Here is a 15,312-nt window from a genome sequence, read left to right as displayed (position 1 = left end):
ACAGACACTAAAACACACACTCACTGACGCACAGAGACACTAATATACACACTCACCGACACAGAGAGACACTAATACACACTCACAGACAGCCAGATACACTAATTCACACACTCACTGACACGCAGAGACACTAATGTACACACTTACAGACAGAGAGACACTAAAGCTTACACACACAGACATACACATATACACTGATAGATAAATTCAAACACATAGGGACATTAATGCACACAATCACACAGAGACACTAATACACACCCACTCACAGAGTCACTAATACACACGCTCACTGACACATAGAGACACTAATATACACACTTACATACACAGAGACACTAAATCACACACACAGATACAATGATACACACATAAGGACAGTAATGAACACAATCGCAGACTCACACAGACACTGGCACACAAACTCACACACAGCGACACTAATACACACACTCACAGACACACACAGAGACACTAATACGCACACTCACAGACACACACAGAGACACGAATACACACATTCACACACAAGCAGACCGTAATACACACACTCATACATACAGACACTTATACACACACAGACAGTCAAACACAGACACAAATTCACAGGGAGATTAATAGACACAGTCACAGATACACAGGCAATGCTAACCATACTCACAGACACACACAGACAATAATAATCACGCACAGACACATAAAAAGACAGTAATACACACACTCACAGGCACACATGCACACACTCACACACAGAGACACTAATACACACATTCACACACACACACACGGAGTCACTAATACACACAGGCACTAATACACACACTCACACACAGCGACGCTAATACACACACAGACAAACATAGACACTAAAACACATACACAGAGACACTGATACTCACAGACACACAGATACACGTATACACTTACACACGCACTCACACAGAGAGACACTAGTACACAGCTCACAGACAGGCAGAGGCACTAATACACACACTCACACACACTCTAATGGAGACACTCACACTCACAGACACTAACACACTCACACACACAAACACAGACACTAACGCACACATTCTCACACACACAGAGACACTCACAGATACACTAATAAACACAGAAACACAGACTCACACAGAGACTCTAATACACACACTCACACATACAGACAGCCACGTATTCATACTCTCAGAGACACATACAGACAGACATTCACACACCCACAGACACATGGAGACTCTAATGCACACACTTACACACAGAAACACTGTCATGTGAGAGTACCTGCAAGAAATGGGTGTTTACAAATGGGTCTGTATATAAATATCTATAGTGAAGTACCATACAGAAATGGGTGTTTATTACTGCAGTGATGTCAGAGAGTGGGTGGAGCTGGGTTGTCTGTCAGCTTTTTTTACTTTTGTTTTAGGCTGTTTGCTCCAGGGTCTATTTTAGATTTGTTTTCAAAGTTGGAGCTGAAGCCAAACAGAGCAGGTGTACTGTTGATCTCACTGCCATGAAAAGACTATCTCTTGATTTGGAGAATTCAGAATTATAAATGTTCTCAGTAGTGAATGTAAACCTAATGTCCCTCTGGTAAAAGGTGTTCCTTAAGTCTTCTGGATGTCAAAATGACAGCTTACGGATTACACAGTGCTGTATTCATTGGGGGTTGAATTTGAATTAATGGTTGCTAAGTTGTTCACTGTATGTTTTGAAAAGGTTAACGTGAGTTTATAGAATAAACATTGTTTTTCTTTAAAAAGTGTTTTTCCATTTCTGCTGTACCACACCTGTAGAGTGGGCCGTGTGGTCCCCATACGACAATCTATTAAAAATTGTGGGTCAGGGGAACTCCATGATACACTTTGGGGTTCTCTAAACCCTGGCCCATGACACTAATACACACACTCACATACTCACAGAGACACTAACACACACACTCGCAGACATGCAGAGACACGAATATACACCCACTCTCCCAGACACTAATACAGACACTCACTGACACACAGACACACTAATACACTCACTAACAGATATACACATAGACACTCATAAACATACTCACACAACACAGACACCAGTGCACACACTCACACAAAAACAGAGACACTAATACACACACACAGACACACACAGGCACACACATACACTAATGCACAAACTCAAAGAAACACCCAGAGACACTAATACACACACTCACTGTTACACAGATACACTAATACACACACTCACTGACACGCAGGTACACTAATACACAAACTCAACTACACACACAGAGACACTAATACACACACTCACTGACACGCAAATGCACTAATACGCACACTCACACAACACAGAGAGACACTAATACACATACTCACATACACACAGATAGTAATACACACACTGAAAGAAACAAACAGATACACTAATACACAAACTCAAAAATACACACAGCCACACACAGCCACACACAGACACTAATGCACAAGCTCAAAGACACACACACAGACACTCATCCACACACTCACACTCACACAGAGACACTAATACACACACTCACTGACACATAGATACACTAATACACACTCACAGGCACACAGACAGACACTAATACACATGCAGACACAAACACAGACACTAATACACGCACTCATACACACACACTGGCACTAATGCACACACACATACACTATCACACACAAACAGATACTAATACACACACTCACTGATACACAGAGACAATAATATACACACTCACAGGCACATGGAGACTCTAATGAATACACTCAGATACAAACAGCGAGACTTATACACACAGTCACACACATACACACACTAACACATACACACAGATACTAATACACACTCACTGCTACACAGAAACACTAATACACACACTCACAGACACAGGGAGATTGTAATTCACACACTCACAGACACAAAGAGACACTAACACACACACTCAAAGACACACACTGGCACTAATACACATACACACAGACACTATTACACACACACAGATACTAATACACACACTCACTGATACACAGGGACAATAATATACACACTCACAGACACACAGGGACATTAATACACACACTCTCAGACACACACAGACACTAATAAATACGCTCGGAGACACACACAGACACTAATACACACACTCACACACACAGAGACACTAATACACACACTCGCAGATACACAGCGAGACTAATACCCACAAAGAACAAAGAAATGTACAGCACAGGAACAGGCCCTTTGGCCTTCCAAGCCCGCGCCGACCATGCTGCCCGACAAACTGCAATATTCTCCACTTCCTGGGTCCGTATCCCTCTATTCCCATCCTATTCATGTATTTGTCAAGATGCCCCTTGAATGTCACTATCGACCCTGCGTCCACCACCTCCTCTGGCAGCGAGTTCCAGGCACCTACTACTCTCTGTGTAAAAAACGGACCTCGTACATCTCCTCTAAACCTTGTCCCCCGCACCGTAAACCTATGCCCCCTAGTAATTCACCCAGCTACCCCGGGGAAAATCCTCTGATTATCTGACACTCTTTCTATGCCCCTCATAATTTTGTAGACCTCTATTAGGTTGCCCCTCAACCTCCGTCGTTCCTGTGAGAACAAACCTAGTTTATTCAACACTCCTCATAGCTAATGCCCTCCATACCAGGCAACATCCTGGCAAATCTTCTGCACCCTCTCTAATGCCTCCGGTCCTTCTGGTAGTGTGGCGACCAGAATTGAACACTATACTCCAAGTGTGGCCTAACTAAGGTTCTATACAGCTGCAACATGACTTATCCATTCTTATACTCAATGCCCCGGCCAATGATGGCAAGCATGCCGCATGCCTTCTTGACTACATTCTCCACCTGTGTTGCCCCTTTCAGTGTCCTGTGGACCTGTTGACCTAGATCTCTCTGACATTCAATACTCTTGAGGGTTCTACCATTCACTGTATCTTCCCTACCTGCATTAGACCTTCCAAAATGCATTACCTCACATTTGTCCGGATTAAACTCCATCTGCCATCTCTCCGCCCAAGTCCCCAAACGATCTAAATCCTGTTGTATCCACTGACAGTCCTCATCGCTATAACTATATATGATATGATATATACACGCACAGACACACAGAGACACTAATACACACACTCACACACAGACACGAATACACACACTCACAGATACACAGAGACACACAGTCACAGACACACAAAGACACTAATACACACACTCGCAGAGACACAGAGACACTAATACACACACTCACAACACACAGAGACATGAATACATTCAATCACAGACACTCAGAGATACTAATACACACTCGCAGACACACAGATACACTAATACACACACTCACAGACACACAGAGACACTAATAGACACACTTACAGACACAGAAACACTAACTCACACACACGCAGACACACAGAGACACTAATACACACACTCACAGACACACAGAGACACTAATACACACACTCACAGTCAGGTAGACACACGAATACACACACACTCTCCCAGACACTAATACTGACACTTGCTGATACACGGAGGCACTAATATACACACTGACGGACACACAGAGAGACACTAATAAACACATTCACACAAACACAGCCACTAATGCACACACTCACACACATACACTAATACACGCACTCACTGGCACGCAGGTGCACTATCACACACACTCACAAAACACACAGAGACACTAATACACAAACGCACACACACGCACTTATAGTAATACACACGCTCTAAGACACAGACAGAGACACTAACACTCAAACTCACAAACACCCACAGCCACACACAAACACTAATGCACAAACCCAAAGACACACACTGAAACACTAATGCGCAGACACAGACACACACAGACACTAATACACACACTTACACATACACAGACACACTAATACACACACTCACCGACACATAGATACACATATACACACTCACAGATCCACATACTGTCACTAATACACACTCACACACATAGATACTAATACACGCACTCACAGACACACGCTGGCACGAATACACACTCACAGGCTCACAGAAACACGAGTGCACACACGCAGACACACAGAGACTCTAATACACACTCACAGACACACATACAGGCACTAATACACGCACTCACAGACACACACTGGCACCAATACACACAGACACTAACACACACACAGATACTAATACACACACTAACTGATGCACAGAGACAATAATATACACACTCCCAGACACAGGGAGACTCGCATGCATACACTTACACACGCAGAGCGACGCTAATACACACAGTCGCACACACATGCACTAATACACACACTAACAAACACACACAGAAACTAATACACACACTCACTGATACACAGAGACAGCAATATACACACTCACAGGCACAGGGAGATTTTAATGCACACACTTACAGACACACAGATACACTAATACACACACTCACAGACACTAATACACACACTCACACACTAATAGACACACTCACAGACACACATACACTAATACACATACGCACAGACACGCGCAGACACTAATACACACACTAACACACAGAAACACTTATACACATTCACAGAAACAGATACACCAATCCACAAACTCACATACGCAGAGGCACTAGTACACAGTTCACAGGCCAACATAGACACCATTACACAAACACACACACATTAATAGCGACACTCACACACATATCCACTAATACATTCACCCACACAGATACTAATGCACACATCCTCAAACACATTCAGACACACACAGAAACTAATACACACACTCACACACACAGAGACATTAATACACACACTCACTGACACATAGATACACTAATACGCACTCACAGACACACATACAGATACTAATACACGCACTCACAGACAGACACTGGCACCAATACACACACACACTTAGACACTAATACACACACTCACATACACACAATGACACTAATGCACACACACACACATAGGCACTGACACAGACACACACAGATACTAATACACACACTGATACACAGAGCCAATAATACACACTCACAGACACATACAGATACTAAGACACACACTCACAGAGACACACAGGCACTAATACACACACACTTACAGACACACACAGACGCTAATACACACCCACACACAGATACACTAATACACATTCACAGACACACAGACACACTAATACAGACACTCACACACACAGGGACACGAGTGAACAGCTCACAGACCGACAGAGACATTAATACACAAACACCCACACATATAGGGACACTGACACACATAGACGCTACTACACTGGCAAACACAGACTAATGCACACATTCTCAAACACACAGACACTCACAGATACACAGAAATACAGACACACACAGGCATTAATACACACACGCAAAGGTCCCTCCACACACACTCACTCCCCCAGACACACTATCCCCTCCACACACACTACCCCCCTCAACCACAGACATACTAACCCCCACACACGCTAACCCCCCCACAGACTAACCCCGCCACACACACTAATCCTCCCCACACAATAACATCCCCTCACAGACACACACTAACCCCTCCCACACAATAACATCCCCTCACAGACACACACTAACCCCTCCCACACACACGCTAACACCCCCCCCCCCACACACACACACACTAATTCCCGACACGCACTCACCCCTCCCACCAATGATCATTTACTAAACCCTCCACACACACACTAACACCCCCCACACACACACTAACACCCCCACACACACTGACCACCCCACACACACACTAACACCCCACACACACTAACCCCCCCACACTAACCCCCCACACACACGAACCCTCCACACACACGAACACCCCACACACTCACTAATCACCGCTCCACACACTCACACACACAAACCCGACCCCCACGTACACATAACCCCCCAGACACACTAACCCCCCATACACTAACCTACCCCGCCCAAACTGACGCCCCACAGACAGTAACCTCCCCAAAGCACACACACTAACTACCCTCATACACTCACTAACCTCCCTCACACACAAACTAACACCCCCCCCGCCCACACACACACTCTAACTACTCTCACACACAAACTAACCACACCACACACACACTAACCCCTCTCACTTACGCACTAACCCCCATCTCACACAAACTAACCCCCACACACACTAGCCCCCCCCCCGCCCACACACGCACACTATCCCTCCACACACACACTGACGCCCCACAGACATTAATCTTCCCAAAACACACTCACTAACCACCCTCACACACACCAACACCCCCACACACACTAACTCCCCAACACACATTAAACCCCCATTTACACTAATCCCCACACACAAACACAAACCCCCCACAAAAACATACCCCCCACATTCACTAACCCCCACCCCCACACACACTAACCCTCCCGCACACACTAAGCCCCCCACACACACACTAACCCCCCACACACGAAACCCCCCCCACACACACTAAACCCCCCACACACACTAACCCCCCGCACACACACTAACCCCCCCCCACACACTAACCCCCCTCACACACACTAACCACTACACACACACGCTAAACCCCATACGCACACTAACTGCCCCTACACACACACTAACCGCCCCCACACACACTAACCCCCCACACGCACACAAAACCACCCCACACACACACTAACGCCTCACACACACACTAACACCCCCACACACACTAACCCCCCCAGACACTAACCCCTCCACACACACACTAAACCCCCACACACACTAACACCCCCGACACACACTAACCCCCCCCACACACACTAACACCCCTACACACGCACTTACACCTTCACACACACACGAACCCACACACACACACTAACTCCCCCCCCACACACAGTAACCCCACGCACACATACAATAACACCCCACCACACAGACAAACCCCTCATCCCACACACACGCACTAACCGCCCTCACACTCACACTGTCCCCCCACACACACGAACACACACAATAACCGCTATACAAACACTAACTCTCACACACACACAGTAGCCTCACACACACATACACTAACACCCCCACCACACACACAAACCCACCTCCCACACACACATTAACCGCCCTCACACACACATTATCCACCACACACACTAACACATTCGCACACACACACTAACCCCCTCACACACAATAACACCCACCTACGCACACATTAACCCCAGCCCCTCACACACACTAACACCCCACACATACACTAACATCCCCACACATACTAACCATCCACATACACGCTAACCCTCCACACACACTAACCCTCCACACACACTAAACCCACACACACACTAACCCTCCACCACACACACACTAACCACCACCACATACACACTAACACCACACACACACACAAACAATAAACTTCACCCCTCACACACACTAACTCCCCGCCCACACACACAAAAACCCTCCCATACACACTAACCCTCCCCCACACACACACACCCTCCCACACACACTAACCCCCTTACACACTCACACACTGACATCCCCACCACACTCACACACACTTAACCACCCCACACACACTAAACCCCCCTCACACACTCACACACAAACCCCATAACACACAAACATTAACCCTCCCACACATACTAACACACCCCGCACACACTAACACACAAACCCCATAACACATACACATATTAACCCTCGCACACACACAAACCCTCCCATACACACAACCCCCTTACACACTCACACACTGACATCCCCACCACACTCACACACACTAACCCCCCCACACACGCTCTAACACTCACACACACACACTGGCCCCCCACTCACACACACTAACCCCCCCCACACACACACTAACAATTCCCACACATACATTAACCTCCCCCCACACACACACTCTGACCCTCACACACACACTGACCCCACACACACTAACCCACCCACACACACACAAAATCCCCCCACACACACTGATCCCACCCCCACACACACACTAATCCGCCACCCCGCCCACACTAACACCCCCACACAGACTGATCCCCCACACACACTGACCCCCCACAGACACTATAACACCCCAACACGCATCAACCCCCCTACACTAATCCTCCACAAACACTAACCACCCACAAGCACACTAACCCCCTCACACACACACACTAACACCCCACCAACACACACAAGAACCCCCCACACATTCACTAACCCACGTTCCACACACTCACACGCACAAACCCGACCCCCACATACACATAACCCCCCAGACACACTAACCCCCCATACGCTAACCTACCCCGCACACAATGACGCCCCAAAGACAGTAACCTCCCCAAAACACACACACTAACCACTCTCATACGCACACGAACCTCCCTCACACACAAACTAATCCCCCCCCACACTCATACACTCTAGCCACCCTCACACACACACTCTAACCATCCTCACACACACACTAACCACACCAAATACACACTAACCCCCCTCACTCACGCACTAGCCCCCCTCACACACACTAACCCCCCCCCCAAACACACGCACACTATCCCTCCACACACACCGACGCCCCACAGACATTAACCTCCCCATAACACACTCACTAACCACCCTCACACAAACCAACACCCCCCCACACACACAGACACTAACCCCCCAACACACATTAACCCCGCCATTTACACTAATCCCCACACACAAACACAAACACCCCACAAAAACAAACCCCCCACACACATTAACCCCCACCCCCACACACTAACACCCCCACACACACTAAGCACCCCCAACACACACTAACCCCCCGCACACACACGATCCTCACACACACACACTAAACCCCCCACACACACTAACCACCACACACACACTAAATCCCCCCAGAAAAACAAACCCACGCCCACACACTAAACCCCACCCCCACACACTAACACCCCCACACACACTAAGCCCCCCCCACACACACACTAACCCCTACACACACGAACCCCCCCCCACACACACACACACTAAATCCCCCACACAAACTAACACCACACACACACTACCCCCCCCAGACAGACTAACCCCCCAAAACACACTAACCCCCCACACACATGCACACTATCCCTCCACACACACACTGACGCCCCACAGACATTAACCTCCCCAAAACACACTCACTAACCACCCTCACACACACCAACACCCCCCCCCACACACACACACAGACACTAACCACCCCAACACATATTAAACCCCACATTTACACTAATCCCCACACACAAACACGAATCCCTCACAAAATCAAACCCCCCACACCCACTAATCCCCACGCCCACACACACTAACCCCCCTACACACACTTAGCCCCCCACCCACACACTAACCCCCCACACACACGACCCCAAACACAGACACTAAACCCCACACACACACTAAACCCCACGCACACACTAAGCGCCCCCCCACACACACACTAACACCCACTCACACACACTAACCACTACACACACACTAACCCCCACACACTCACACTAACTGCCCCTACACACATACTAAACGCCCCCAGATTCACTAACCCCCCCACTCACGCACACTAAACCCCCCCACACACACACTAATGACCCACACAGACACACTAACCCCCCCACACACACAATACCCCCCACACACACACTAACACCCCCCACACACTAATCCCCCACACACACACTAACCCCCCACCCCGCACACACACACTAACAATCCCCACACACACACTAACCCCCTCCCACACACACACTGACCCTCACGCACACTAACCCACCCACACACACACAAAACCCCCCCACACACACTAACCCCCCACCCCGCACACACACACTAACAATCCCCACACACACACTAACCCCCCCCACACACACACTGACCCTCACGCACACTAACCCACCCACACACACACAAAACCCCCACATACACACTGATCCCACACCCCCACACACTAATCCGCCACCCCGCACACACTAACACCGCCACACAGACTGATCCCTCACACACACTGACCCCCCCACACACACTATAACACCCTCAACACGCACCAACCCCCCCCCCACAAATACTAACCACCCACAAACACACTAACACCCCTCACACACACACTAACACCCCACCAACACACACACACGAACCCCCCACACACACACTAACCTCCGCTCCACACACTCACACACACAACACCGACCCCCACATACACATAACCCCCCAAACACTCTAACCCCCCATACACTAACTTGCCCCGCACACACTGACACCCCACAGACATTAACCTCCCCATAACACACTCACTAACCACCCTCACACACACTAACAACCCCCCACCCCACACACACTAACCCCCAACACACATTAAACCCCCATTTACACTAATCCACGCACACAAACACAAACACCCCACAAAACAAACTCCCACACACATTAACCCCACCCCACACACTAACACCACCACACACACTAAGCGCCCCCAACACACACTGACCCCCCGCACACACACAACCCCCCCACACACACACTAAACCCCCCACACACACAAACCACCACACACACACTAAACCCACCCCCACAAAAAAAACACCCACACACACTAAACCCCACCCCCACACACTAATACCCCCACACACACTAAGCCGCCCCCCACACACACACTAACCACCCCCCACACACACGGCCCCCCACACACACACTAAACGCCCCACACACACTAACCCCCACACACACACTAAACCCCCCCAGACAGACTAATCCCCCAATTCACACTACCCCCACACACACACGCACACTATCCCTCCACACACACACTGACGCCCCACAGATATTAATCTCCCCAAAACACACACACTGACCACCCTCACACACACCAACAACCCCCAAACACACACACTAACCCCCCAACACACATTAAACCCCCACTTACACTAATCCCCGCACACAAACACTAATCCCTCACAAAAACAGACCCCCCACACACACTAACCCCCACGCCCACACACACTAACCCCCCCACACACACTAAACCCCCCCCAGACAGACTAATCCCCCAATTCACACCACCCCCCCACACACACACGCACACTATCCCTCCACACACACACTGACGCCCCACAGACATTAATCTCCCCAAAACACACTCACTGACCACCCTCACACACACCAACAACCCCCCCCCCACACACACACACTAACCCCCCAACAGACATTACACCCCCACTTACACTAATCCCCGCACACAAACACTAATCCCTCACAAAAACAAACCCCCCACACACACTAACCCCCAAGCCCACACACACAAACCCACCCACACACACCAACAACCCCCCCCACACACACACTAACCACCCAACACACACTAAACCCCCCACACACACTAACAACCACACACACACTAAACCCCCCCACAAAAAAAAAACACCCACACACACTAAACCCCACCCCCACACACTAACACCCCAACACACACTAAGCCGCACCCCACACACACACTAACCACCCCACACACACGACACCCCCCCACACACTAACCCCCACACACACACTAAACCCCCCGCCCAGACAGACTAATCCCCCAACACACACTACCCCCTCACACATACACGCACACTATCCCTCCACACACACCCTGACGCCCCACAGACATTAATCTCCCCAAAACACACTCACTAACCACCCTCACACACACCAACACTGCCTCCCCCCACACACACAATAACCCCCCAACACACATTAAACGCCACATTTACAATATTCCCCACACACAAACACTAATCCCTCACAAAATCAAACCCCCCACACACACTAACCTCCACGCACACACACTCTAACCCCCCGCACACACTTAGCCCCCCAAACACACACACTAAACCCCACACACACACTAACCCCCACGCACACACTAAACCCTCCCCCACACACACACACTAACACCCCCCACACACACTAACCACTACAAGGTGGATACAGAACTGGCTAGGCCATAGAAGGCAGAGGGTAGCAATGGAGGGATGCTTTTCTAATTGGAGGGCTGTGACCAGTGGTGTTCCACAGGGATCAGTGCTGGGACCTTTGCTCTTTGTAGTATATATAAATGATTTGGAGGAAAATGTAACTGGTCTGATTAGTAAGTTTGCAGACGACACAAAGGTTGGTGGAATTGCGGATAGCGATGAGGACTGTCTGAGGATACAGCAGGATTTAGATTGTCTGGAGACTTGGGCGGAGAGATGGCAGATGGAGTTTAACCTGGACAAATGTGAGGTAATGCATTTTGGAAGGGCTAATGCAGGTAGGGAATATACAGTGAATGGTAGAACCCTCAAGAGTATTGAAAGTCAAAGAGATCTAGGAGTACAGGTCCACAGATCACTGAAAGGGGCTACACAGGTGGAGAAGGTAGTCAAGAAGGCATACGGCATGCTTGCCTTCATTGGCCGGGGCATTGAGTATAAGAATTGGCAAGTCATGTTGCAGCTGTATAGAACCTTAGTTAGGCCACACTTGGAGTATAGTGTTCAATTCTGGTCGCCACACTACCAGAAGGATGTGGAGGCTTTAGAGAGGGTGCAGAAGAGATTTACCAGAATGTTGCCTGGTATGGAGGGCATAAGCTATGAGGAGCGATTGAATAAACTCGGTTTGTTCTCACTGGAACGAAGGAGGTTGAGGGGCGACCTGATAGAGGTATACAAAATTATGAGGGGCATAGACAGAGTGGATAGTCAGAGGCTTTTCCCCAGGGTAGAGGGGTCAATTACTAGGGGGCATAGGTTTAAGGTGAGAGGGGCAAAGTTTAGAGTAGATGTACGAGGCAAGTTTTTTACGCAGAGGGTAGTGGGTGCCTGGAACTCACTACCGGAGGAGGTAGTGGAGGCAGGGACGATAGGGACATTTAAGGGGCATCTTGACAAATATATGAATAGGATGGGAATAGAAGGATACGGACCCAGGAAGTGTAGAAGATTGTAGTTTAGTCGGGCAGTATGGTCGGCACGGGCTTGGAGGGCCGAAGGGCCTGTTCCTGTGCTGTACATTTCTTTGTTCTTTGTTTGTCTTTGTACACGCACACTAACCCCCACACACTCACACTAACTCCCCCTACACACATACTAACCGCCCCCAAACAGACTAACCCCCCCCCCCACTCACGCACACTAACCCCCCCACACACACTAATGCCCCATGCAGACACACTAACCCCCCACACACACACACAATACCCCACCACACAAACTAACACCCCACACACACTAACCCCCCCCACACAGACAAAACCCCCACACACACACTGATCTCACCCCCCCACACACAATAATCCGCCACCCCGCACACACTGACACCCCCACACAGACTGATCCCCCACACACACTGACCCCCCACACACACTATAACACCCTCAACACGCACCAACCCCCCCCCACACTAACCCCCCACAAACGCTAACCACCCACAAACACACTAACCCCCCTCACACACACTAACACCCCACCAAAACACACACAGGAACCCCCGACACACACACTAACCCCCGCTCCACACACTCTCACACACAATCCCGACCCCCACATACACATAACCCCCCAGACACTCTAACCCCCCATACACTAACTTACCCCGCACACACTGACGCCCCACAGACAGTAACCTCCCCCAAACACACACACTAACCACCCTCATACGCACACTGACCTCCCTCACACACAAACTAACCTCCCCCCCACACTCATACACTCTAACCACCCTCACACACACACACTCTAACCACCCACACACACACTAACCACACCACATACACACTAACCCCCCCACCCCCGCACACTAACACCCCGACACACATTAAGCCCCCACACTCGAAACCCCCGCCACACACACTAAACCCCCACACACACTAACACCCCGCACACACACTAACCCTCCCCCGCACACACTAACCCCCCTCACACACACTAACCACTACACACACACGCTAACCCCCATACACACACTAACTGCCCCTACACACACACTAACCGCCCCCACACACACTAACCACCCACACGCACACAAAACCACCCCACACACACACTAACGCCTCACACACACACACTAACACCCCCACACATACACTAACACCCCCACACATACTAACCATCCACACACAGGCTAACCCTCCACACACACACTAACCCTCCACACACACCAAACCCCCACACAAACTAACCCCCTACCACACACACACTAACCCCCACCACATACACACTAACACCACACACACACAAACAATAAACTCCATCCCTCA

The sequence above is a fragment of the Scyliorhinus torazame genome, chromosome 20, assembly GCF_047496885.1.
Source record: "Scyliorhinus torazame isolate Kashiwa2021f chromosome 20, sScyTor2.1, whole genome shotgun sequence".
Taxonomy (NCBI): Eukaryota; Metazoa; Chordata; class Chondrichthyes; order Carcharhiniformes; family Scyliorhinidae; genus Scyliorhinus; species Scyliorhinus torazame.
Note: the sequence above shows the minus strand (reverse complement) of the source record.